The sequence below is a fragment of the Lissotriton vulgaris genome, chromosome 9 (genome assembly GCF_964263255.1).
Source record: "Lissotriton vulgaris chromosome 9, aLisVul1.2, whole genome shotgun sequence".
Taxonomy (NCBI): Eukaryota; Metazoa; Chordata; class Amphibia; order Caudata; family Salamandridae; genus Lissotriton; species Lissotriton vulgaris.
The window spans coordinates 272958697-272981607 of record NC_141697.1 but is presented as its reverse complement, the minus strand read 5'-3'; positions in this window follow the sequence as shown (position 1 = coordinate 272981607).

Sequence of the window (22911 nt, the reverse complement as noted above, 5' to 3'; positions counted from 1 at the left end):
CTCACTGCCAAAACCAACCTCCACGAAAGAATGAAAGCCGTCGCCGAATGGATGAAGAACAGCTGTTTGAAGCTGAACTCAGACAAGATGGAGGTCCTCATCCTCGGCTCCACCCCCTCAGCCTAGGAGGACTCCTGGTGGCCGACCACCTTGGAAGCAGCACCAACTCCCACCGACCACCGACCACGCACGCAACCTGGGGTTTGTCCTCGACTCAACGCTCGCCATGACCAAGCAAGTCAACGCCATCTCATCTTCCTGCTTCAACACCATCCGCATGCTCTGCATGATCTACAGGTGGATCCCCACCGACACGTAAAACGGTCACCCAGGCCCTCGTCAGCAGCAGGCTGGGGATGCTCAGACGTGGGTCCCAGGTACTCCACACCACTGGAGTCAAGCTAGCCGGGCTGATGAGAGGTGTTACCTCGAAACCGGTCCGGTCCTCGGATGCTTGATTCCGTTCTGGGAAGGACATGGCTTTTGTAGTTCGGACTGGACTGTTCCCATGGGGCACAGGGTCAGAGCCGATTTGCATATCGCCATTGTCTAACCCAGGGTGGTGTGGAGTGCAAAAAAACGATGGATTTGGGCCCAGATCTTTGGACTGGGTTGAATGTGTGACATTGATCCACATTCGGTCCATCACCTGTTTTGTTTGCTAATTCCGCCCTGAGTGCGTGGGGATGCTCAGACGTGGGTCCCAGGCACTCCACACCACTGGAGTCAAGCTAGCCGGGCTGATGAGAGGTGTTACCTCGAAACCGGTCCGGTCCTCGGATGCTTGATTCCGTTCTGGGAAGGACATGGCTTTTGTAGTTCGGACTGGACTGTTCCCATGGGGCACAGGGTCAGAGCTGATTTGCATATCGCCATTGTCTAACCCAGGGTGGTGTGGAGTGCAAAAAAACGATGGATTTGGGCCCAGATCTTTGGACTGGGTTGAATGTGTGACATTGATCCACATTCGGTCCATCACCTGTTTTGTTGGACTACGGAAACGCCCTCTACGAGGGAGCACCGCCAAAATGCTTAAACGACTGCAATGCATACAGGACGCCTCTGCCGGCCTGATCCTCGACATCACTCAACACAGCCACATTACAACCCACCAGAGAGACCTGCACACGCTGCCCGTCAACAAGAGGATAACCTTCAAGCTCCTTACCCACGCACACAAGGCACTCCACGACACGGGACCAGCATACCTCAACCGATGATCACCTTCTACACCCCGAACCGTCGGCTCTGCTCCGCCGACCACACCCGTGCTACCGGCCCCTCCTCCCCCATCCGAAGAGCGAACTCAGGCGGCAGATCGTTCTCCTACCTCGCCGCCAAGACCTGAAACACCCTCCCCATCCTCCTAAGGCAGACCTACTAACCTTCAGGAGGCTACTCAAGACCTGGCTGTTCGAGCAGTAGCAGCACCCCACCCACCCCCAAGCTCCTTGAGACCCTCACGGGTGAGTATTGCGCTTTACAAATTTCCTAATTGATTGATTGATTACCGCCTTCCTTTGTCTGCCAGGTCAAAGTTTTGTAAATCGTCATCCTGTAGAAATTTGGTATCTATTCCGAGCTCGGCCCATTTAGATTCCACATACATTTTTTTAAATGTGATCCTATTTTGACTTTTATTTAGGGATGAGGCGACCCAGGCGTGACTTTAAGTATCCGCACCTGCCCTTGACTCACTCAGGACTGTTGGGCAGCTATGGGCAAAATGCTGCACTTTTTTATTTATGTTTTTCTTGAATCGCATGGGCAGATTCATCAAAAGGTCATGCAACGCAACGCAGTAACGCAAATTGCTGCACTGCGTGACAGGGAGAGAGAGCAGGAATACACCATATCTACTAAGATATCACGCATGCCTGTCAACGCATGCACCCTAGGCAGGATTGTTTTTGTATGGGAAGGGACACCTTTCTGTACAAAAACAATTCTTAGAGGCATTGAGGAAATAACTAGAAGAAATTAAGATATTTCTCCTCATTATGCCTCTATTGGGAAGGCGTACCGTGCTGATACAAATCTCAGGTTTACTGGGATTGCGTATCAATCCATAGGGGGATACATGGAACGCTCATGCCCCACCCATGGAACACCTTCTCAATGCAGAGAAACACAAAGCAGCAATTTTCGCTACCTTGTGCTACTCTACATGTAGTAAGCCACGCAAAGCCATGCAAGTTGGCTTTGCATGGCTTGGTAAGTCTCAGTTAAGCCCTTGGGTTGACTTGCATGATGCAGGGGCAACGCAAGACCTTAGTAAATCTGGTCCTGAATGTCTGTATAATTTGTTCAGATTTACCAGCCAAAAGTTTACTAAGGCTCTTAAAGCATTTTCCACCTTTTACCGTATATGGACTGAAATTAAACATACCTTGATGTAAGGGTCTAGATCACAGGTACTCATAGTACGGCCCGCGGGCCGCCAGCGGCCCGGCAAACTTTCCTTGGCGGCCCACGGACCTTGCAGACATCCTGTGTTTTTAAAAAATAATTAAATAGTGTAAGCAGACACTGTGGGTTACAGCAGCCCTGAGAGACTCTGCTCTGTGGGGGCCGAGGGATTCCAGTGATTGTCAGCTTGAAGATGCAGGGGCACTAAGAGGTGAAATACAAGCAACAAAGCTTTATTAACATGTAAATGGTCTTTTAAAGACCTGTAAAGTACAGGGGGGGTGCGCGCCGGGAAGCTGTCTCAGCCCGGGCTGAGGGCTGACACACAGGGGTGGGGTGACAGAGGGAGGGACGGAGACAGAGGTTAACAGAGAGAGGGAGACAGAGAGAGGCAGTCAAGGTGAGACCAAGGATGGGAGACAGAGAATGACAGAGGGAGGGAGAGGAAGGGTGGCAGAGAGAGACAGAGAAGTAGACAGAGAGAGGCAGAGAGGGAGGCAGAGGGAGGCAGAGGGAGGGAGGGAGAGGGAGACAGGGAGGGAGATGGAGGGAGGGAGACGGAAGGAGACAGAGGGAGGGAGACAGAGGGAGAGAGAGAGACAGGGAGGGAGACAGAGGGAGAGAGAGAGGGAGGGAGACAGAGGGAGGGAGAGAGAGTGGGAGAGAGAGAGGGAGGGAGACAGAGGGAGGGAGAGAGAGTGGGAGACAGAGAGGGAGGGAGAGAGAGGGAGGGAGACAGGGAGGGAGGGGGGGCAGAGACAGAGAGAGGGAGACAGAGAGAGAGACACAGAGAGAGAGAGAGGGAGGGCGACAGAGAGAGAGGGAGGGCGACGGAGGGAGACTGACAGACAGAGGGAGGAGGGTGACAGGAGGGGGGAGACAGAGGTAGGGAGAGAGAGGGAGGGAGGGAGAGGGAGGGATACAGACAGAGAGAGAGGGGTGTGTATGCTGGGTCTGGTGGCTCAGTGGACGAAGGCATCTGCTGGAGGGACCAGAGTTCAACCTCATGGTCACAATTTCTTTTTGCTTTAGCCCCGCCCCCTCTGACCCCGTCCCCACCGGTGCGGCCCTCGGCCACAAACCACACTGTAAATTTGGCCTCTGAGATAAAGTTTGTGAGTACCCATGGTCTAGATGTTACATGTGCTCCATGATACCAAATTACAGCCCTTAGTGTTTCATGACAGTGTGTCCAAAATATGGCAGGCCACTATAATATGACAGGGTGGGCACATTATCTGCCAAAGAATTTTTAAGAGCTTTGATTAAATTAAGCAGAGTACAGTGGTCCCCGAGGAAGCTTATTCTAACATCTTCAGATTTGGGATTATGTTCTCCATAATTTACTACACTACACTTTATTTTCCTTTCTGGGGATATTTATTGGCCTTTGTCCTATATCCCAGCACCATCTTGCCTTTGAATTGTAGGCACCTAGACACCATCCTTCCGAGAATGTTGGGAGTTATGTGAAAGTCATACTTTTGAATATTATGTGGCAATGGATAGGGACTGTACTAGGTTACACCTTGTCTGGGAGCTGTTTCTGCTGGTGTTTGCAACCTTTCATCTCATTTTGCTTTGTGAACTCTCTAAGAAATCTTGTTTTGCAGATACTTTCTTGCATGCTATTGTGTGCATTGCCATTTTGTCCCCACAGAGTTATATTTTGTTATCTCAAAATCTTTTTACCCGCTAAATATATTTCATGATTTTTGTATTTGGAAAAAATGAATTCACAGATAAACGAAAAACTTTATTTGGACCTCTTTTGACCCCCGAACAGAGGTCCATATTCCATCCTACCGGCAATTCGAACACAGCCTTTTCTTGCTGGCTATGCCTCTGTAGTCAAATGGCAAGCACAGAAATTATCTAGTTGAACCATTTTTTTAAATCATAAATTGATTATAACATTGCCACACTCCAAGGAGAAGGAAGAGGTGTGTGAGTATCCAAACTCATGAGCAATGTTTCACTTCTGTATACATTATTTACACTCCAAGTCACTTTTATCCTCATCTGTCACTTTGCCAGGCACATGCATTGTTAATTTTATCGCATTTGATACTTTTTGTTTCTCCATACGCAGCCCATTCCCTCCTGACTCGAGAAAGATTATGATGGTTTTTGTTCCCTCCAACCCATTCAGTGAAATACTTTTCCTTTGAAAAAACATATTTACCCATTGCTGCAGATGGGCTTTTCTGAAATGAGATCCTCCAGCAAATGTTTACAGTGGCATCTGGAATCCACCAGGGGAAGACAGAAGTGCCCAAGGTTTTCTGCTAATTCTCACGGTGTATCTTTTTGTGAAAAGTGGAAGGAAATGTTTTTGCATCCCAGTCTCAAGGGAGTCTATATCACACTTTCCTACTGTCGTTCTACTCACGTTGGACATAAAGCAATTAAGTTAGTTTTACATGTTTGTGATTTTCATTTTAGGTTATATGGCTTGTCTCACAGGCACACCTGTAGCCTGAGCCTTCTGCTCCACCGAGACTTTAGAGATTTGTAAACTGATTGCAGTCGCTCTTCTCATGCTCGGCTACATAGATATTTTTTTCCAAACATATTTAAAAGCTTTACAGGGAATCATGCACATTGATGATAGAGTCACAAAAATGTAATACTAAGGCAGCAGGTGTGGGGGGTTTAATCTTAGATTGTATGTGTTAGATACTGAATCGTCACAAATCTATACTAATTCTTATTTAACCAGTAGCATTTAAATACTGAAGCCGATCCCCCCCCCCCCCCATAACAAGGAAATATTTTCGCTGAAATATGTAAATATTTATACCTTGTTCATTTGTATATATTTTTAATGAGGTGAGAGGTAGGGAGAAAACTACTAGGGAGAGCAGAGTCGAGCCAATTATCTAACTTGACTCCAAGAGCCAAAGCACGAGCCAGAAAAATACAGGACCTGTTAAACGCGCCACAAACGTGGAAATAAGATAAAATGTCTTCACAAATCTCAAAGTGCACTCTTTCATTCTATCACTGCACAGATACTTTATAAACACGACCTTAGAAATATCACAATCACTGCAGATATTTGCTCAGTCTCTGCGGGGCCTGTCCCCAGGGAGATCCTTGCTCTTTAATGGCCAAGGCTGTGGATTGCGGACAATTGGCCTTCCTTCTCCGAGTGCCACGTCACCTCCTTGTCCCACTGGTATTCCACCCAGATTTGTCAGTACGCCAGGTAGGGTTGATAGAGTGCCCTGTGTTTGGAGTACCTTCTGCACTGAGTATTTATTTATTTATTATTTGAATTTGTTAGGTGCGGCAGCTACCCAAAAAGGGTTTCCCAGCGCCAAAGCGGACAGAGAGCAGAAACGCAGTAAGTCCGCGAGTAGTGCTATTGATTGAATAGCCATGTCTTAAGAGCTCGACGGAAATTATTGTAGACAGTTTCCTTGCGGATGGCAAGGGGAAGAGTATTCCAGAGGAAAGGACCTAGATAGGAAAAAGATCTTCCCCCCCATCCTGGTAAGTTTAACTCTGGGCGCCACAAAAGTGCACTTGGTTTCTGACATCAGTTGACAGGAGGGAATATAGGGGCAAACAAGTGACTGAAGGTACTGGGGTGCTGTGCCTGTCTTGATTTTAAACATGTAGCTCAGAGCTTTGAACTTAATACGGTTCTCCACCCTGAGCCAATGTAGGTCGCGTAGATGTTTGGAAATAGGGGAAGTTTTGTGAATCCTGTAAAGAAGTCTGGCTGCAGAATTTTGTACCAACTGGAGTCTACGGATCACTGCCTTATTAGAGCCAAGATATAGGATATTCCCGTAATCCAGCCGTGAGGTAATGAGGGTGTGGACCACGGTTTTTTTGGGTGGCGTCAGGCAGCATCCAAATGATTTTTCTGAGCCATTTTAGGATGGTGAAACATAGTGCTGTGATCTTAACTGTTTGCTGTAGCATGGTCAGTGCATCGTCAATAAGGACGCCCAAGTTTCGGACATGACTGGAGGGCTTTGGGAAATTTCCCATCTCAGCAGTAGTAGGTCTACTGTTAGGCTAAAGTGCTCCAGATTTTGGAAGTGGTTTACTATGGTTGTGAGCAGGTGCTCGCGTGACGCAAAGCATTGCGCTAGTTTACTTACCATTATAAAAGTCTGCTGGTGCGGGGGGCGTGGCCGAGAGCCGAGCATGGCGGACGCTTGCTGAGTTAGCTCCGTCCTCTGCCCGGTAAAACAAGCATAACATCCTGATACCCCGACGGCCCTGACGACCCGCCCGGGTCAGAAAACTGCGGAGGCACTGCTGAGCGGACCGGTCGGAGTCTGGTGACCGAGGTAACACTTCGCACGTCGCCGACACGTCCGACGCGGGGGAGGCCTGCTGGGAAGACGGGAGCCGCGGCCTCAAGTGGAGAGTGAGCCCGTACGGAGTGCGACCTGCCTGGGGGCGCCGAGCTGAAGGAAAGTGGAGTGGGCAAGGGACCGCCTACGGAGGACGAGCAGTGCCAACACCGGCCCCCCGGGACCCCGTTAGCACACTTGATGAGCCCCCCTGGTGCAGCTGGCCGGAGAGACGCCGGGAGCTCCTCTGCCACATAGGGCCCACTGGAGGAAGGGAAACCGCGGACCTGCCAGACACGCAGCGGAGAGAGGCGGCCTGGCCGGGGACGAAGTGCAGCGGGAAGGCGGAGAGGCCCGGCGGTCACAACTGAGGCCCGGCGGCCACAACTGAGGCCCGCGCCATACCCGACTTGCGGCGGCCTGGACGAAGAAGGCTGGGGCATCCTGCAGTATCGCTGTCACACGCTGTGGGCCCCGAGGTGCAGGAGACGGCCCGGTGTTGTGCACGGCCCACACTGGAGGAATAGGGAAGCCGCCGCAGACGAGCAGAGCCTCGAACTTGCTGGGAACGTCACACTGTCGGAAAGGGGGCCCAGCCACTGCGGAGGCATCCGGCGGTAAGGCGGCCATATTGCCTACCGGCGGGGGACCTTCACTGCGACGCAGCACCTGGAGCACTACCCTGGTGACTCTGGCGGCAGCGCAGCTCACACCACTGACGCCGGGAGTACTGCACATTGCAGGGGTCACTGGAACAAGGGAGCCGCTCGTTACGGCTGTGGGGAGCTGCAGGATCTGCGGGCGGAGGACCCACACACACTGGCGTAAGTTCCCCTGAGCGCCTAACGGAGAGACTCTGGCAGGGGGTGGACACCGCAGGGGTGCAGTCAGTCTGCACGGACACGCCTGAGGAAGCGCTAACGAGGACACACTGGGCCCGCCGACCCTCTTCTGAGCAGTACCCTGATAAGGGAACGGATCTTGCTTAGCATACCTCACTGGACGCCGAGCAGCTGAATAACACAGTGGCCTGGGGTGCTTCCCCCCCCCACCCCCCCCCGAGCAGGGATAGGCGATACCTTCGGGGGGCCAGGTGCGACAAGGAGGGAATACGCCACTTCGCTTCCGCACGGAGTCACTAGTGATTGAAGAGTCGAGCCCAGTGCACGTTGGATACCTGAGGCTGACCTACTGTACGCAGGGAAGGGGACCCCCTGGGGACACAACCACCGCCGCACTGTCGTCCAGAAACATGGGCAGGAACAGGACCAAGATGCCTGAGAGGGGCGCCGACCAGACTCTGCAGTCTACAGGCTCGGAAGACCCACTGGCCTCCTCAAACATCGAGATGGTGCCTCCGACGGGCAAGACTTCACAAGAGGCCAAACTAGACCTTATTCTGTCTGAGATAAGGGCTTCAAGAGAAGCGCTTGAAACGCGCATGGACAGTATGGCAACGGGTATGTCTCTACTACGCGCCGATCATAACAAGCTGGCGGAGAAGGTCACGGAACACAAACTGGCTCTGGACGACCTGATACCGCAGCAAACGGAGCAATCCACGAAAATGGAAAACATGGAGAAGCAGTTGAAGCTGGTATGGGAGAGGATGGACGAAGCGGAAGGGCGGGCTCGCCGCAACAACGTGCGCATCCTAGGAATTCCGGAGCGCAGCGAGGGGAGGAACCCAACCCAGTTTGTTGAGGATTGGCTGAAGAAACTTGCGGGGCCACAGGAACTTACGCCACTCTACAGTGTGGAGAGGGCACATAGGATACCGTCTAGACCGCCAAAGCCGGGAGCACCACCTCGCCCCTTAATAGCCCGCCTGCTTAACTACAAAGACAGGGACATAGTCTTGAGAGTGGCACGAGAGAAAGCGCCGATACGCTTTGAGGACAAAACTATCTCGATCTACCCAGACTTCACCCCGACGGTGCAAAGGGCCAGGTCAACGTTTATGGGTGTGAAGAGACGCCTGCGCGACAGGAATCTTAAATATGCCCTGCTGTTTCCAGCCCGCCTGAAAATAATTCATAACAACAAATCACTCTTCTTTGACACGGCTGAGGAGGCGGCGGAATGGATGGAAGTGACGCTGACGCCGCCCAACTCGCAAGATCCATTTGAGGAGGGTAGACAGAGGGAAGGACGCTCGAATGGCGAGGAGCGGCTGCCCGGAGCGAGTGCCACACACGAGGAGGAGGCGGGCACGAGCGGTCCGGATCCCTTGGCTGGGATGCGGGTATCACAGGAGAGGTCCCAGCTGACAGAGGCCGCTTTGGCTGCACACAACGCGAATGGTGAGACGGTGCTGGATAGCGCCTCCGATTCCCGGACAGAGGTGTCTGGTTCTGCGGATAGCCTGCAACTGTTTCCGAAAATAACCGCACAGGAAGCTAATGATCTTTAAAGGGACTTCGGAAGACTCCGACTGGTAATGTACAGACTGCATGTGAGACTCTGGGCGGGTCAACTGGGGCTGGGGGTACGAACACCTGTCAGGGCACGCCGCAGGGATTCCGGCGGGGCCCAGACAAGGGAGAGCGGGCCCACACCCCCCAGGGCGCAGCAATGGTTCTGTTCAATTGGCACCCCAGTTGGGTGCAAGTGTTTGGACCTCACAGTTCTTTGACTGGGGACCTTGATGTTTTGGGATTGTTTGTAATTAGGGCACTCATGGAAACCTTCGCAAGACTAATTGGAATAGGGTGGGACACGCTGAATATAATTGTCGCTAACAGTCATGGGGTCCCTTAGTGAATACAAAATGTGCACCTGGAATGTAAGAGGCATGGGCTCAATCCAAAAAAGGCATAGGGTGTTGGCACAGCTCAATAGGAGGTGTGTTGCTGTGGCATACTTACAGGAGACGCATTTTAATAGAGATGAAGGTGTGAAACTGCTAAAGAAATGGAAGGGGCAGCTGTTTGCTACTACTTACTCAGTGTTCTCCCGGGGGGCGGCGATATGGATCAGGAACTCTGTCCCTTTTAAAATGCTGGAAGAAAGGATCGACCCAGAGGGAAGGTATGTGCTTATAAGGGGGTTGTTGGATGGTTCCCCTGTTGTGCTTGGTAGCGTGTATGCGCCAAATACGGGTCAGCCAGTTTTCTTGACCGCGCTTAACTGAGTATTAACTGAATGGTCGGAGAGTGTGTGGATTATCGGAGGGGACTTTAATGCAGTTCTAGACGTATCACTGGACAGATCGCACCCACCACTGCAGGCTACTGAAAGTAGAAGGCAGGCTGAAGCACTCTCGCAGTGGGCAACGGGCTGGGGGCTGGCGGATACTTGGCGATGCACGCACTTGACGGATAGAGAGTACACCTACTTCTCCCCTCCCCATGGTCTACATACGAGAATAGATCACATGTTCTGTAGCACAACATTGCTGGGGGGGTAGTGGCCTCAGAACACATGGGCAAGACCCTTTCGGACCACAACCCAGTGGAAGTCACGCTGAGATGGGGCACGATACCCACACCGATACCGACATGGCTTATGTCCCCGGAACTGCTTGAAGACACTGTTTTTAAGGCAACCATAGCAGAGGCAATCACGCAACATTTCCATATCAATGGCGGCACGGCTAGTACGCGTCAGATCGAATGGGATGCCTTTAAGGTGACCATAAGGGGGGATGCAATGAACACACGCTCGGGCATGAGACGCCTGGTCTTAGAGAAGCTTAACAAGGTGGAGGGCAGCCTGGCCATGCTGGAGAGGGAGGCTGCGGGCACAAACTTACCATTTACACCTTTGCAGGAGGCGCACATTCAACACGCCGAGCTGTTGGAGGAACTGCGTGTCCTGGATTACAAGGAATATACATGTAGGCAACATGCCCACGCTGACAAATCTGGGCCCTTGCTGGCCCGATTGCTGCATGATAGCCCTGCCCCCACTCCAATACTGGAGGTTCTGGACCAAACTGGGAGGCTGGCTGTGACACAGATCGGTATAAACACCGCCTTTCATGACTATTACGAGTCACTGTATGGTCCACATCGACACATGTCGGACGAGGCATTCGAAGAGTTCATGTCGGGACTGGAACTACCGCGACTAGAGCAGGCCCAGAGTGAGGACTTAGCGCGGCCCATAACGGTTGCGGAAATCAGGCAGGCAATACGGGCACTCCCGAGAAACAAAACCCCGGGTACCGATGGCCTACCGGCAGAATTTTACGGGGCGTTTATTGACCTGTTGGCCCCGCGGCTATATGAGGTGTTTAACGAAGCAAAGAAAACCAAAGGGTTACCGCAGTCCGCGCTGCAGGCCCTGATTGTCTCGTTGCCTAAGCCGGGCAGGGACTGTTTACGGCCAGCTAATTATAGACCGTTATCCCTATTAAACACCGATCACAAGGTGCTGAGCAAGGTGTTGGCACTGAGACTGGCACAACATATTCCGGGCCTGATCCACCCGGACCAGTGCGGTTTCGTGCCCGGTCGAAGCACTGCGATGAATCTGAGGAGGCTCAGTCAGCTCATGTTACACGAGCGTTTACCTACGTCAGCTGAGGGCTGTATTTCATTGGACTTGCGTCAGGCATTTGACTCACTCCGGTGGGATTATATGTTTGCAGCACTGGCACGGTTTGGGCTCCCGGCTGGCTTTATTGATTGGATCAGATTACTGTACACTCACCCCACTGCTAGGGTCCGCACGAACAGATGCATATCGCCACAGTTGGACATAGCGAGGGGTACGAGGCAGGGTTGCCCTCTATCCCCGCTATTGTTTATACTAGCGCTAGAGCCACTGCTGTGCAAGCTTAGGCTTCGAGCGCAACACAGGGGCATCACGAGGGGAGGCGTAACTCATGTGGTGTCGGCCTACGCCGACGACATCATCCTTTATTTAAGAGACCTGCACGGTGATCTGGACCCCATCCCTGGGCTCTTTGAAGACTTCAGTGCACTCTCCGGCCTCACGATAAGCGAATCTAAGTCGTATGGGTACTGCTTTAATGCCCTCGACACGAGTGCCCCCCTACCATTTCCGCCCCACAGTTTTGAAATGGCGGAAACAACCTTTCGCTACCTGGGGATACAGATCTATAGGACGGCGGCAGATATGCTTGACGGTAATCTGGGCCGCGCTGTGGCAGCTCTGAGGTCGCAGGTACAATTCTGGACCACGCTGCCATTATCGGTGGCGGGCAGGGTGGCCATCTCTAAGATGGTAGTGCTCCCAAGACTTCTTTACTACTTTACGAACTTGCCCTTCTTGGCGACAGCTGCTGTATTCCGAACCTTGAACACCATGCTAACGGAGCTGGTCTGGGGACGGGGCAGACGGCGCATAAGCCTGGCGAAACTACAGCTGCCTACAACGGCTGGCGGGATGGGAGTCCCGGACTTCCTGGCATATTACTACGCATGCCAATTACAATGGCTGGCCTATTGGCTAGCGGGTCGCAACCTGCATGAAATAGGCATGTCCGAAGCGGATAGGGAAAGAGGAGTCATACACACCCTGTTGCTGCCTAACGCTGCGATCCCTGGGCAATCTCCCCCCCTGCTCAAGTTGGCCATTACCTGCTGGAGGCGGGCCGTACGATACTCGTCCCCTGCCTCTTCCTATGCCCCAACGATACCACTGCTGGGGATCCCGCTGGGGACAAGCATATTGTCTACCAGGGCACTCGCTATGTGGACTGATGCCGGGGTAGCACAGGTGGGCGACCTATTTAGTGATGGACATATGATGTCCTGTGAGGACTTTTGCACGGTGCACCATACGCCTGGGGGAATGTTCTTACTACATGCAGGGGTGCGCGACTACATCACACGGCACTGGGCACCGGACGGCATAGAACCAAATATAAATCCACTACACACGATGCAATACCTGATGGGTACGGGGAGCCATTTAACAAAATGGATTACAAGTGGTATACGTGAAGGGAGGGCGGTGTCGTTGCAGCCACTGCGCGAGGCGTGGGAGAGGGATGCAGGTCGAGTGTTTCGAGATAAAGAGTGGGAGCGGGCCCTTGCATTCCCCAGGAAAGTCTCGCGGAACCCAAAATTTAAATTCATCCAACTCATGATCCTACACCGCGCATACCTCACACCCCACCGATTGCACGTAATGTTCCCCAACACACTGGATTCATGCCCCCGGTGTGGCATGGAAGATGCGAGGATAATACACATGTTATGGGAGTGCCCGAAATTAGGTTATTTTTGGGCAACGGTACACACCGCCTTACACAGGGTGTCCCCCAACAGACAACACAACACTATATCCTCTAGCTTACTGGGACCTGCAGAACGCAAGAAAAGTGTGGCCACAAGGTTTGTTGACCTAGCAATGCTACTGGCAAAACGTACCATTACCATGAGGTGGAAGTCGAGCAGGCCCCCTGACCCGGAGATGTGGAAGGCGGAGGTGGTGAGGTGGGGCAAGGCGGAGGGAATGGCAATACAGACCGAAGAGCGTAAAGGCTTGAGAAGGATTCCTATATCCCTCGAATGGAACACTATTATGTTATCTTTTGAAATGTTGGATGAGGATGCTACCTCTGTGGGGTCGTCCTTGAGTGATTGAAATGAGCTGATTGCTTTGGGGTCACCGCTTCATTGGATTCCCCTGAGTGCCCGAATGTCATGTGACAGTGACCCATACAAGGACACAGGTGCACTGCACAGGAAGAACTCAAATTGGGCTGTGATGCCCTTTATATGGACCTGCATGGCATTGCGACAAAGGGGTGGATTAACAAGGAACAGGGTACATACTGTACCGTCATGTCTGAACCCATACTATGCCTGAATAGGAGTGCCGGGGGAGGGATATTGGGAGGGGGGGGTTGGGGGGTTGAGTTGGGAATAGTGTAACAGGTTGAAAATAGGAAAAGGCAACATGAGCGAGTACGGTACAACTGATGTATTTCAATGGGATGTAAGACAAGTGACTGCATGTACTGTAACGATTGTGCAATTTTACTATCCTGCAAATAAACAGTTTTAAAAAAAAAAAAAAAGTCTGCTGGTGCTGCACAATAATGCACAGCCCCCGGCAAGCACCCGTACAACCCTTGGCGAATAACCCCCGTAAAGTTGTTTTTGCAACTTTTTTTTTATTTTTTACGAACTCCTATTTATTCCTGGCCTGCTTCCTCACCCAGCCAGTCTGACACCTCTGCAGGCATCAGGGCTTCGGTAAAACTGTTCTTCAGCTGTTGCTGAGAGCATCATAAGTTAGGAATAGACTGGTGTCCCCTTGAAAGCGGCTTCTCCATTTAGGGCTATACCTCTATGGAGGGGATTGGCGGGGGACCCTATATATTCTTAATGAACTCATGGTTTCACAAGCTGGGCCTTCCAGTGGGTTGCATCTGCTCTTCTACTGGGTCGACTGTGGGAGCTGCTGGGAAGCGCAGCAGGTAAAACACCGACACCCACTGACCGCTATCGACCGACAGTGGTTTTAGTGGTTGACAGTGAAAAGGCCTTGAAAATCATCTCTACCCACGAAGAACATGCACAATAGAACAAGCAGTAGGCCAAGCCACATAAGTGACACCGCACAGCCAGGAGCATTGCACGCTTCTATTGGAAATTTTTCATCATGGGAAGCAGCAGTGCAAGCTTCCCCTAAAGACATAAGAAAGACAACTCCTAAAGCAGCAATGCAACATTCCTACAGGCTCACAGCCAGGTATGTAATGTAAGTAGCACTTTTATAGCGCGTCTGCCACCAAACGGGTATCCTGGTGCTGAGATTACCACGAAGGGACACTGTGCGTAACTGAAGGTCTAAACAGAGGGGCTAAGAGTTCGTTTCTCCGAAAAAGTCTGGTTTTCAGTTCCTTCCTAAACCTCAACAAAGTATTACATTGTCTAATCTCAATAGGCAATGAGTTCCAGAGTCTGGATGCTACAAGACTGAACGATCTGCCTCCTAATCGAGCCTTGTTAAAATGTGGTGTATAATACAGCACAGCCAGCAGAAGTTTATGCGTTCCCCTTACTCACAATCAGGAGCCAGTTTTAGGTAACCACAAGACACGGGTGACTCAAGGTGAAATGTGCACGTAGTAAAAGGCTTTGTCACATTGGACAGGTCAGGTTCATGCTGCTGCAGTGTGCACCCCATTGAGTACAGCATGGGCAGAAACCTTGCAAGCTTCCCTCACACACACTCTAAGGAGCCTATGGAGCTACCAAGAAGGCGGTGCTGGTCTTGGCCAGACGGGAAGCACATTATCAAGCTTCTCTTTCACAGATACTCCGTGCCTCCCCCGCCTCCTTCTTTTCTGTCCATAGATATGCAGTCCTTAAGTTGTAAGGAAAAATAAGCATTGGCAAAGTCAGTAGGCTACTTGTCATTTCCACATTTTGGCTTTACCAATGGTTTTTGCCAACGCTACTCAGCTTGGACAAAATCAACGCTTCAGGAGAATGGACCAACACAAGTAGCAGAAGGAAAGCCATCAAATAGAAACAACAGAAAGAGAGTGAAAAGAAAGCAAACAGTTTAGCTGCTGAAGCAGTAAATGACTGTTCCATCAGTACTGGCTCAAGATCGTAAAGAAATGTCAGAAGTTGTGCCTTGTGAGTGACACACAATGTTTTGAGTATGTTACGGTTGGCAATAGAAATACAGTGTACGAGTTTCCCTAACGAGGAATTGTAACCAGGACTCAGAATGACAATTAAATCTTGGTGCTGCATTATGAATTCTTTGAAGAAGACCAGCAAGGGGCATCTCGACGAGTTTAAACCTTTTGGTAGTGCTAACGTTTGTGTTTCTTAGAACGGGGCAAGAAAATGTTAGCAGAATCTCTATATGAAACTAGCATCGCCGCAGCTGTTAGGTTTGGCTTTAATGTGCTAATGTGTTACATTGGCACATTAAAGCCAGACAAGAAATGAAAGGCGGACTGTTTGGAAGGCTCTCTTGCCTTTGATAGGTGACGTTTTTGTTTCTATTTTAAATAAAGGTCAGATAGTGAGGGAACTTTCAATAGCGTTCTCTTCTAATTTCTGTAATAGAAAGAAAGGAAGGACTGTAATGAGGCTTATTTGCCACGGACTCTATTGATATTGAAACAAAAATATGGTATTAAAAACATGTGACCCTTTCCTGACAACTGCAAATGCCAGACTATTAGCCTGAAGGGCAACTGCTTGCATTTTCAGCCGATCTTCAACGAAAATCTTAGGCCCACAGTGAGTGATGCGAAGGCTAAAGGCTTTCTAACAGACCCCCAAAATCTCAAGGTACTTGCCGTAAAAAGCACACAGAGAAAAAATGCTGGCCTGGCTGATTGAAAATCTCAAACCGGGCATGAATATTCTTGGCCATTTAAGAATGGCCAGAAGAGTTTAAATTCTTAAATCAAACCACACTGAAGAATGGCTAATTGTGGTCAGTGGTAAAACATTTCCATCAGAAGTCCTCTAGAGAGGCATTGGTGTCTTTTAGGGGTAGATAGGGGAAGAAACTGTTAACCTTGGCTTGCCCTGTGCTACCCCTACTTTCAGTGTCCCAAACACATCTTGAATGGGAGCAAATTTCCATTCCAGGATAGGACGTGAAGAGAAGTTACTTTTGTAAATGGGATTCTTCCTACCACATATTTTTGTCCTTATGGCAGAAATTACATTTGAGTAATTCTGGTCTATAGCAGGATGTTTCGCTTTACGAGGTGGTCCAAATGATTAGAGCCCTCTAGCCCTCAATTCCAGTGGCGTAACAAAACTTGAGGACCCCTCCCCACTGCAAAGTTCACAGGGGGCACCCTCATGCTCCAGACCCAGTCAGGAGCTCTCAGGCCAGGGGCCCTCCACCCCTGCACAGTTCCGGAGGGGCCCCCTGGAGCTCAGGGCCACACCCGCACTGCAGGGGCCAATGTTACTTCACTGCCCAATTCACTCCTTATTGCCATTCTAGGTGTGCATATAAAAGTATTAATTGTTGGTACCTGTGGCACTCATCTAAATGGGTAAAGCCCCCTTATCCAGTAATACTGAAATATTAGGGAGTGTAAACAAAAGATCAATAGGGCGAGTGAAGAGGTAGTGCTCGAAAGCACTCAGGTGGATACACCCTCCTCCAGTCAATGGTAAAGAAACAACAAGATCCACCTCTAAGAGGTTGCCTGTGAGCCAAGGTCTCGATGGCATACACAGTGTTTGTTAAAATACCCCTCACACACCAAAAGGGCCCTTGGTGACCTGCTTAATCATCGGGGTCTTCCCGCCCCGCTGCGGGACGGGGCATGCTACGACTAGCGACTACGCTGGAGCACTTAGATAATGTAAGTGCTATGTGAGGTGTATAATGAGTGAGTTCAAGTAGGGTCAGGGGTTAATAGAAAAAGTGAGGTTAAAAAATACCTGGCCTTATGGAAACAAAAATTATTTTATTGGTCATAGGCTGGTATTGTTAAAATATAAGTGCGGCAGAGAAACAAAAGCTGTCAATGAGCTAGTTCTCCTGGGGATGTCAACATGTTTCGATGCTTTGCATGCTTTTTCTTCAGGACGGAGTTACATCCCTCTGTCACTCACTATGGTTGTCATCCAATGGTGAAAAAAGTGTATATACAGGTGAAAGTTGTAAAAAAACTATACCTATGTGGTATGTAATTAAGTCTAATTTGAGCCCTATCAGTATTTCTGAAACATGAGCTGCAAGGATTAGGAGTCAGTGCCCCATGAGCCGGTCTGGAAGAGGGGTAAGTGGGAATTCCATTATCAGTAGCGAAATGCTCGCATCCTTCCTCATCCGCGGCTTCCGTGATGTCCTTACGTTGACGCGGACGTGGGAGAAGCAGGTCTGCACCGGTCTTCAGATGGCTCCCACCCAAAACGCAAGCTCTCATCAGCTGCAGATTAAACTACTGCAAAAGAAATAGTTGATGGATGCAATGCAAGCATTTGCCCCCAGTCACAAGGATCTGGGTTAAATCCATTATTCTTTTGCTCACCACACCCCCGGTTTGCATATGCAAATCAGTCTTGACCCTGTTCCTTGTGGGAATAGTCCAGCCAGATTTCTGTACTGGGGTGAATGTATGACATTGTTCTGCATTCTGTCCATCAATCATTCTTTTTGCGTTTGTCACCCCGAGTGTGACGGATGTGCCCAGATGTGGATCCGGTGCTCTCCATGCCACTGGATTCAAGATATCCTGGCCAATGAGGGCTGAAAGCCCGAAACCGGTCCTAGAATGCTTGTTTCCAGTCCAGGGAGGACCTGGCCTGGCAGTTTGGGCTGGACTGTTCCCATTGGGTGCAGGGTCAAGACTGATTCGAATATGGCTGGGTCGAAACTGGAATGGCATGGTGAGCAAAAAAAAACTTTTGATCAAACTGTATTTTGTCCAAAGGCCTGCTTGAACAGAAATGTTCTCAATTTCTTCCGTAATGGAAGGAGAATAGTTTCCCTTCCCAAACTTTCCGGCAATCTGTTCTACAACTGAGGTATCAGGACTGAAAAAGCCCGACCGCTCATAGTCGATTTGTCAAAACATCGACAGGTCAGCAAGATTGCCTTGTACGAACATAGATATCGACCCAGTACATATCTCCTTAGACAGACTTTAATATAGACTGGTACTGTCCCATACAGGGTTCTTTTGTGCAATACATAAGCCCTTGAACCTGGTCCTCTGCTTCACTGACTCTCCATAAACAAATTAGAACAATTCAAACTCTTCACCTGCACTTTCGTGGCACTACCTAACACTGATTCGGCGTACCTCAACAATCGCATCTGCTTTCACAAACTTTCAAGGTACCTCTGCTCATCCAGGCTCCTACTTGCACACATACCATATATCTGGAAAACCAGATCCGGTGGTTAAGCCTGATCCTACATCGTTCCTAAAGAATGGAAAGACCTGCCACATCACATAAGAGGCTCATCATCACTTCTTGAATTCTGCAAGAAGTTGAAGACCTGACTTTTCTAGTAGTCCCACTAAGCCCTAGGCTTGGCTAGGCTCACACCTGCTTAGTATATGCTCTACAAATCTGCAAAACAACAGAACAGGCATTATTCAAGAGCAGAGCACATGGACCCAATAGTTCTGATAAAGTGACAGTGAAGTTTGAAGCTTGCAGTCCTTATTAAGTCTAAAGAGGCGTGAGAGGGAAAGGAACAATTTTGTGTTGAACAGAGAGTCCGGATATGTACTAGTTACCATCAACTTGATGAGGAGGGTGAAGCTGATGTTTGTCATACCCTGCTGATATGAGCTTTTGTAGAATGCCTTAAGGAATACATTTAATTTCTGTTCAAGGTTTTATTAGAGATTTAGATCTTACAATGAGATCTACAATATACGAAATTCCATCGATTAATACAACTTTAAAAAAGAACAAAAAATGTAAACATTTTACAGCTCATTAATTCCTTAACTGGGCAGTTTATCATCTCTACAGCGGCTTTGGCTGTTGAAATACCATTTTTTTTAAGTGGTTTAAAAAATCTCTGTTAATTTATTTATTTATTTTATTGTTTTTATTGCGGCGTCAGCATTACATACAAACACAGAACAGCATGTAGTCCATAACCATAATACCAGTCCCTATCTCCAATGAACCTCATACAGCCTTTGAGCCCACATCCCGGAGGCCGGGCGGCGATAATCTATGGGACAACGTGAATCGTTTCTTCTGTGTTAAACTGTGTTATCTGCTGTCATTACCATGTAAGCCACCATTATATAAAACCAACTTCAAACAAGAGACTCCTGCCTTTCATAATTCCCTCAGTAACCTACAATACCCTACCAGTTGACACAACCCGCAATTACCCGTTAACTTAACGTGGACTTAGGCGGGCCCAGACTCCGAGCAGATGTTGCCTAGGCGTGCATTCAGTGCTTTCCCCTTCATTATGACCAGTGTGTCGCTCTTCAGTCACCAGTAGTGGGGGAGGGAGGAGGAGGGATCGGCCCACCTGCGTGCTCGTTATCAATAGCCATCATTCCCAGCCTCCTTCTGTATTCCAAGAACAGACCCCAGTAATTTTTTGGCCTGCTTCTGCGGGGCAATAGTTCGCTATAGTTCTCCAATTGCGTACAGCAGTAAGTCAAATCTCTCGTCCACTGTTCTATTTTAGGGTAGGACCCTCTCATCCAGCATATGGCCAGATGTCTTTTTGCTATCAGCATACCTATTTCCACTATCTTACGTTGTGCTTTTGGTAGCCGCTTTGAAAAACCCAATAGTGCGAGCACAGGAGATGGTGTGATGACTGACTCTGGTGCGCTGCTTAGTTCCTGAAATACCTTACTCCAAAAGAGCTGAACCCCGGGGCACTCCCACGCCAAGTGTAGAAACCCTGCGCTTTGCGTTCTGCATCTCTCACGTGTCCCGCAGTTGCGTAGCCCAAACCTATGTAATCGCTCCGGAGTGTGGTATACTCTATTTAAGAACTTAAAATGTACCAGTCTATGCCTACCATTCAGGGAGACGGATCTTGTGCTGCTGCAGCAGTAGCGCCACATGTCGTCATCTATAATCATGTCTAAGTCGCGTTGCCAGTCAAGTCGCGCTTTATTGTGCCTGGACTCTCTTTCGGCTATAGCTATCTTGTACATGATAGAGACCAATGTCCTCGGGGCTTCTGCTTTAATGACGTGGGTGAGTTCTAAGAATTCAGGAGGTTCCTGCAAGTCGTCGCCCAACTGTTCCCGCCACACGTCTCTGACCCTGTGATACTGAAAGCTCTGCAATATTGTAGGTTGTGGGTTCTGAGCCGTCACCTCTGGAAATGTCTTAAGAGTGCCGTTTGGTTGGCCCCGTGCAGGGATAAAGGGGTACTCAGAGCCTTGGAGGCCTTAGGTATCCACACGCTGGGAGACATGTCTCCCAGCGTGTGGATACCTAAGGCCTCCAAGGCTCTGAGTACCCCTTTATCCCTGCACGGGGCCAACCAAACGGCCCACGCCGTAGGCATTCGCGGTGAGTATAGCAGCGCCCGAGTGTAGTACTGTAAAAGGGCTTGCCAGGCGTGTCTAGGTGCGTTTAAGGAGTCGAGTAGTCCGGTACGTCGGTCGGCTTCTTCAAAAACAATCGCCGGCAATGGCAACGGTGCTGCGAAAAGTCTTTCCATCCGTATAAACGGCGCAGTTCCATAGTCATGAATCCAGCTATATAAATGCGCCCCCTGAGCCACTCGGTAATAGAGTTCAAAATCAGGTGCACCTAAGCCTCACATGTGATACAGTAGGATGAGCGTCTTCCACTGCACTCTTGCTTGCTTGCCGCCACAGGCCAGTTTAATCATGAGCGATTCTAACCGGGAGAAGAAGCATTTAGGAAGGACCATTGGTATATTGGTGAAGAAATATAACAGGCGAGGTAAGACCACCATTTTCATTATCGATATCCTGCCTACCAGGGACAAAGGCAGTCCCATCCACACGTCCACATTATCTTCGAGCCAGGAAATGGCTTTGCCACAGTTTTCGCTGAAAACCGTCTCCGCGCCAGTGTGGATTTGGATCCCCAAATACCGGACATGGTCTGTGGTCCATCTCAGGGGGTATTCCATCTCAAACCTGTCAGTGGCCGGGGTAATGGGGAAAGCTATGGACTTACTCCGATTCACAGTTAGTGCCGACAGTGCGCCGAATCTCACCACCTCCCGTAGGACTGGTGCCAGATTCGTCTTCGGATCACTAACATAGAGCAAGGTGTCATCAGCATACGTTGTCATGACTATTTGGTAGGTAGGAAATTGCAGCCCTCTATGCGAGTGGTATTCTCTCATTGCACGTGCTAGTAGTTTGGCTACCAGCGCGTAAAGAGTGGGCGATAGAGGGCAACCCTGCCGGGTGCCTCTCCGGATCTGAATGGGCTCGGTGACATGATTCCCTATCTTAATGCGCGCCGCAGGGGCTTTGTAGAGTACCGCCACCCTCTGCAAGAACACCGGGCCAAGCCCGAGCCTGGTTAGAACCGCACTCAGAAAAGGCCACTCCACAGAATCGAAGGCCTTCTCCATGTCTAAAAATACTGCTATCGCCTTCGACTCCGGGCGTGTGTGTTGGATGGCTCCGAAGACCGTGCGTAGGTTGTAGGTGATATTCCTTCCCAGCATAAAGCCCGCCTGTTCAGGCGCTACCAGCTCCGGGGCCAGCAGAGAAAGTCGAGTCGCTAGCACTTTAGCGTATATTTTGGTGTTGACATTTAATAGCGACAACGGTCTGTATGAGCTGCAATCCTCAGGGGGTTTGTCCGGTTTAGGCATGGCAACAATTAGTGCCTCCCGCATTGTCTACAGCATGATCCCAGCCTCAAACATATCTGCAAACAAGGCTGAAAGATGTGGGAGCAATACGTCCAGATACGTCTTGTAGAAGTTAACCGTCAACCCGTCCGCCCCGCGTGCGATACCGGCCGCCATCCTGCCCAGTGCCTCCCTTATCTCGTCGTCCTCTATGGGGTGCATTAAAAACTCCCTATGTGCATCAGATAGAAATGGGAGTTCTATGTGCTCCAGATAATCCAAGATGTTCTCCTCTCCCCCAGTCGCCCTGGTACTGTATAGGTCGGTGTAATATTCCCTAAATCTATTCGCAATCTCGACTTCTCCAGTAAGTACTACTCCCTCTTTAGATTTGATTTCAGCTACTGTGATTTTTCGTCATTGTTGCTTCATCATGTTGGCTAGGATCGCTCCCGGCCTGTCCCTTTTTCCATATATTCTAGCTATAGCGTATTTGCCTAGGTGTTTGACTTCCGCATCCGCCTCGTCTTGGTAGTCCACCAACAGACGCTTCCCCTCTTCACTGTCAACATCCGGGTCTCCGTTTAATTGACGGGCTTCCCACTCCGCCAATTGGCGCTCTAGGCTGGTCAGCCTCTGTCGTATCGAGCGGAGGGTCCTGGAGTGCTTTCTCATGGTGACTCCCCTAATGTAAACCTTTAACGCCTCCCACACTGTTTGGAAACTATCCACAGATCCAATGTTTATTTCGAAGAATGTTTCTATCGCAGCTTGTAGCTCCTCCCTGAAGACAGGGTCTAATAGGGAATATGGTGGGGATCTCCATATAAAAGGGGGGATAGCTTCCCTCAGCGTTGTTAGCTCTAGCAATATGGGAGAATGGTCAGAAAGAGTTCGGGGCAGTACTTGGCATTTATGTATTTGTGGGAGGAGACCCGTCTTTGCTAGCCAGTAGTCAATGCATGTAGATATGTTGTGG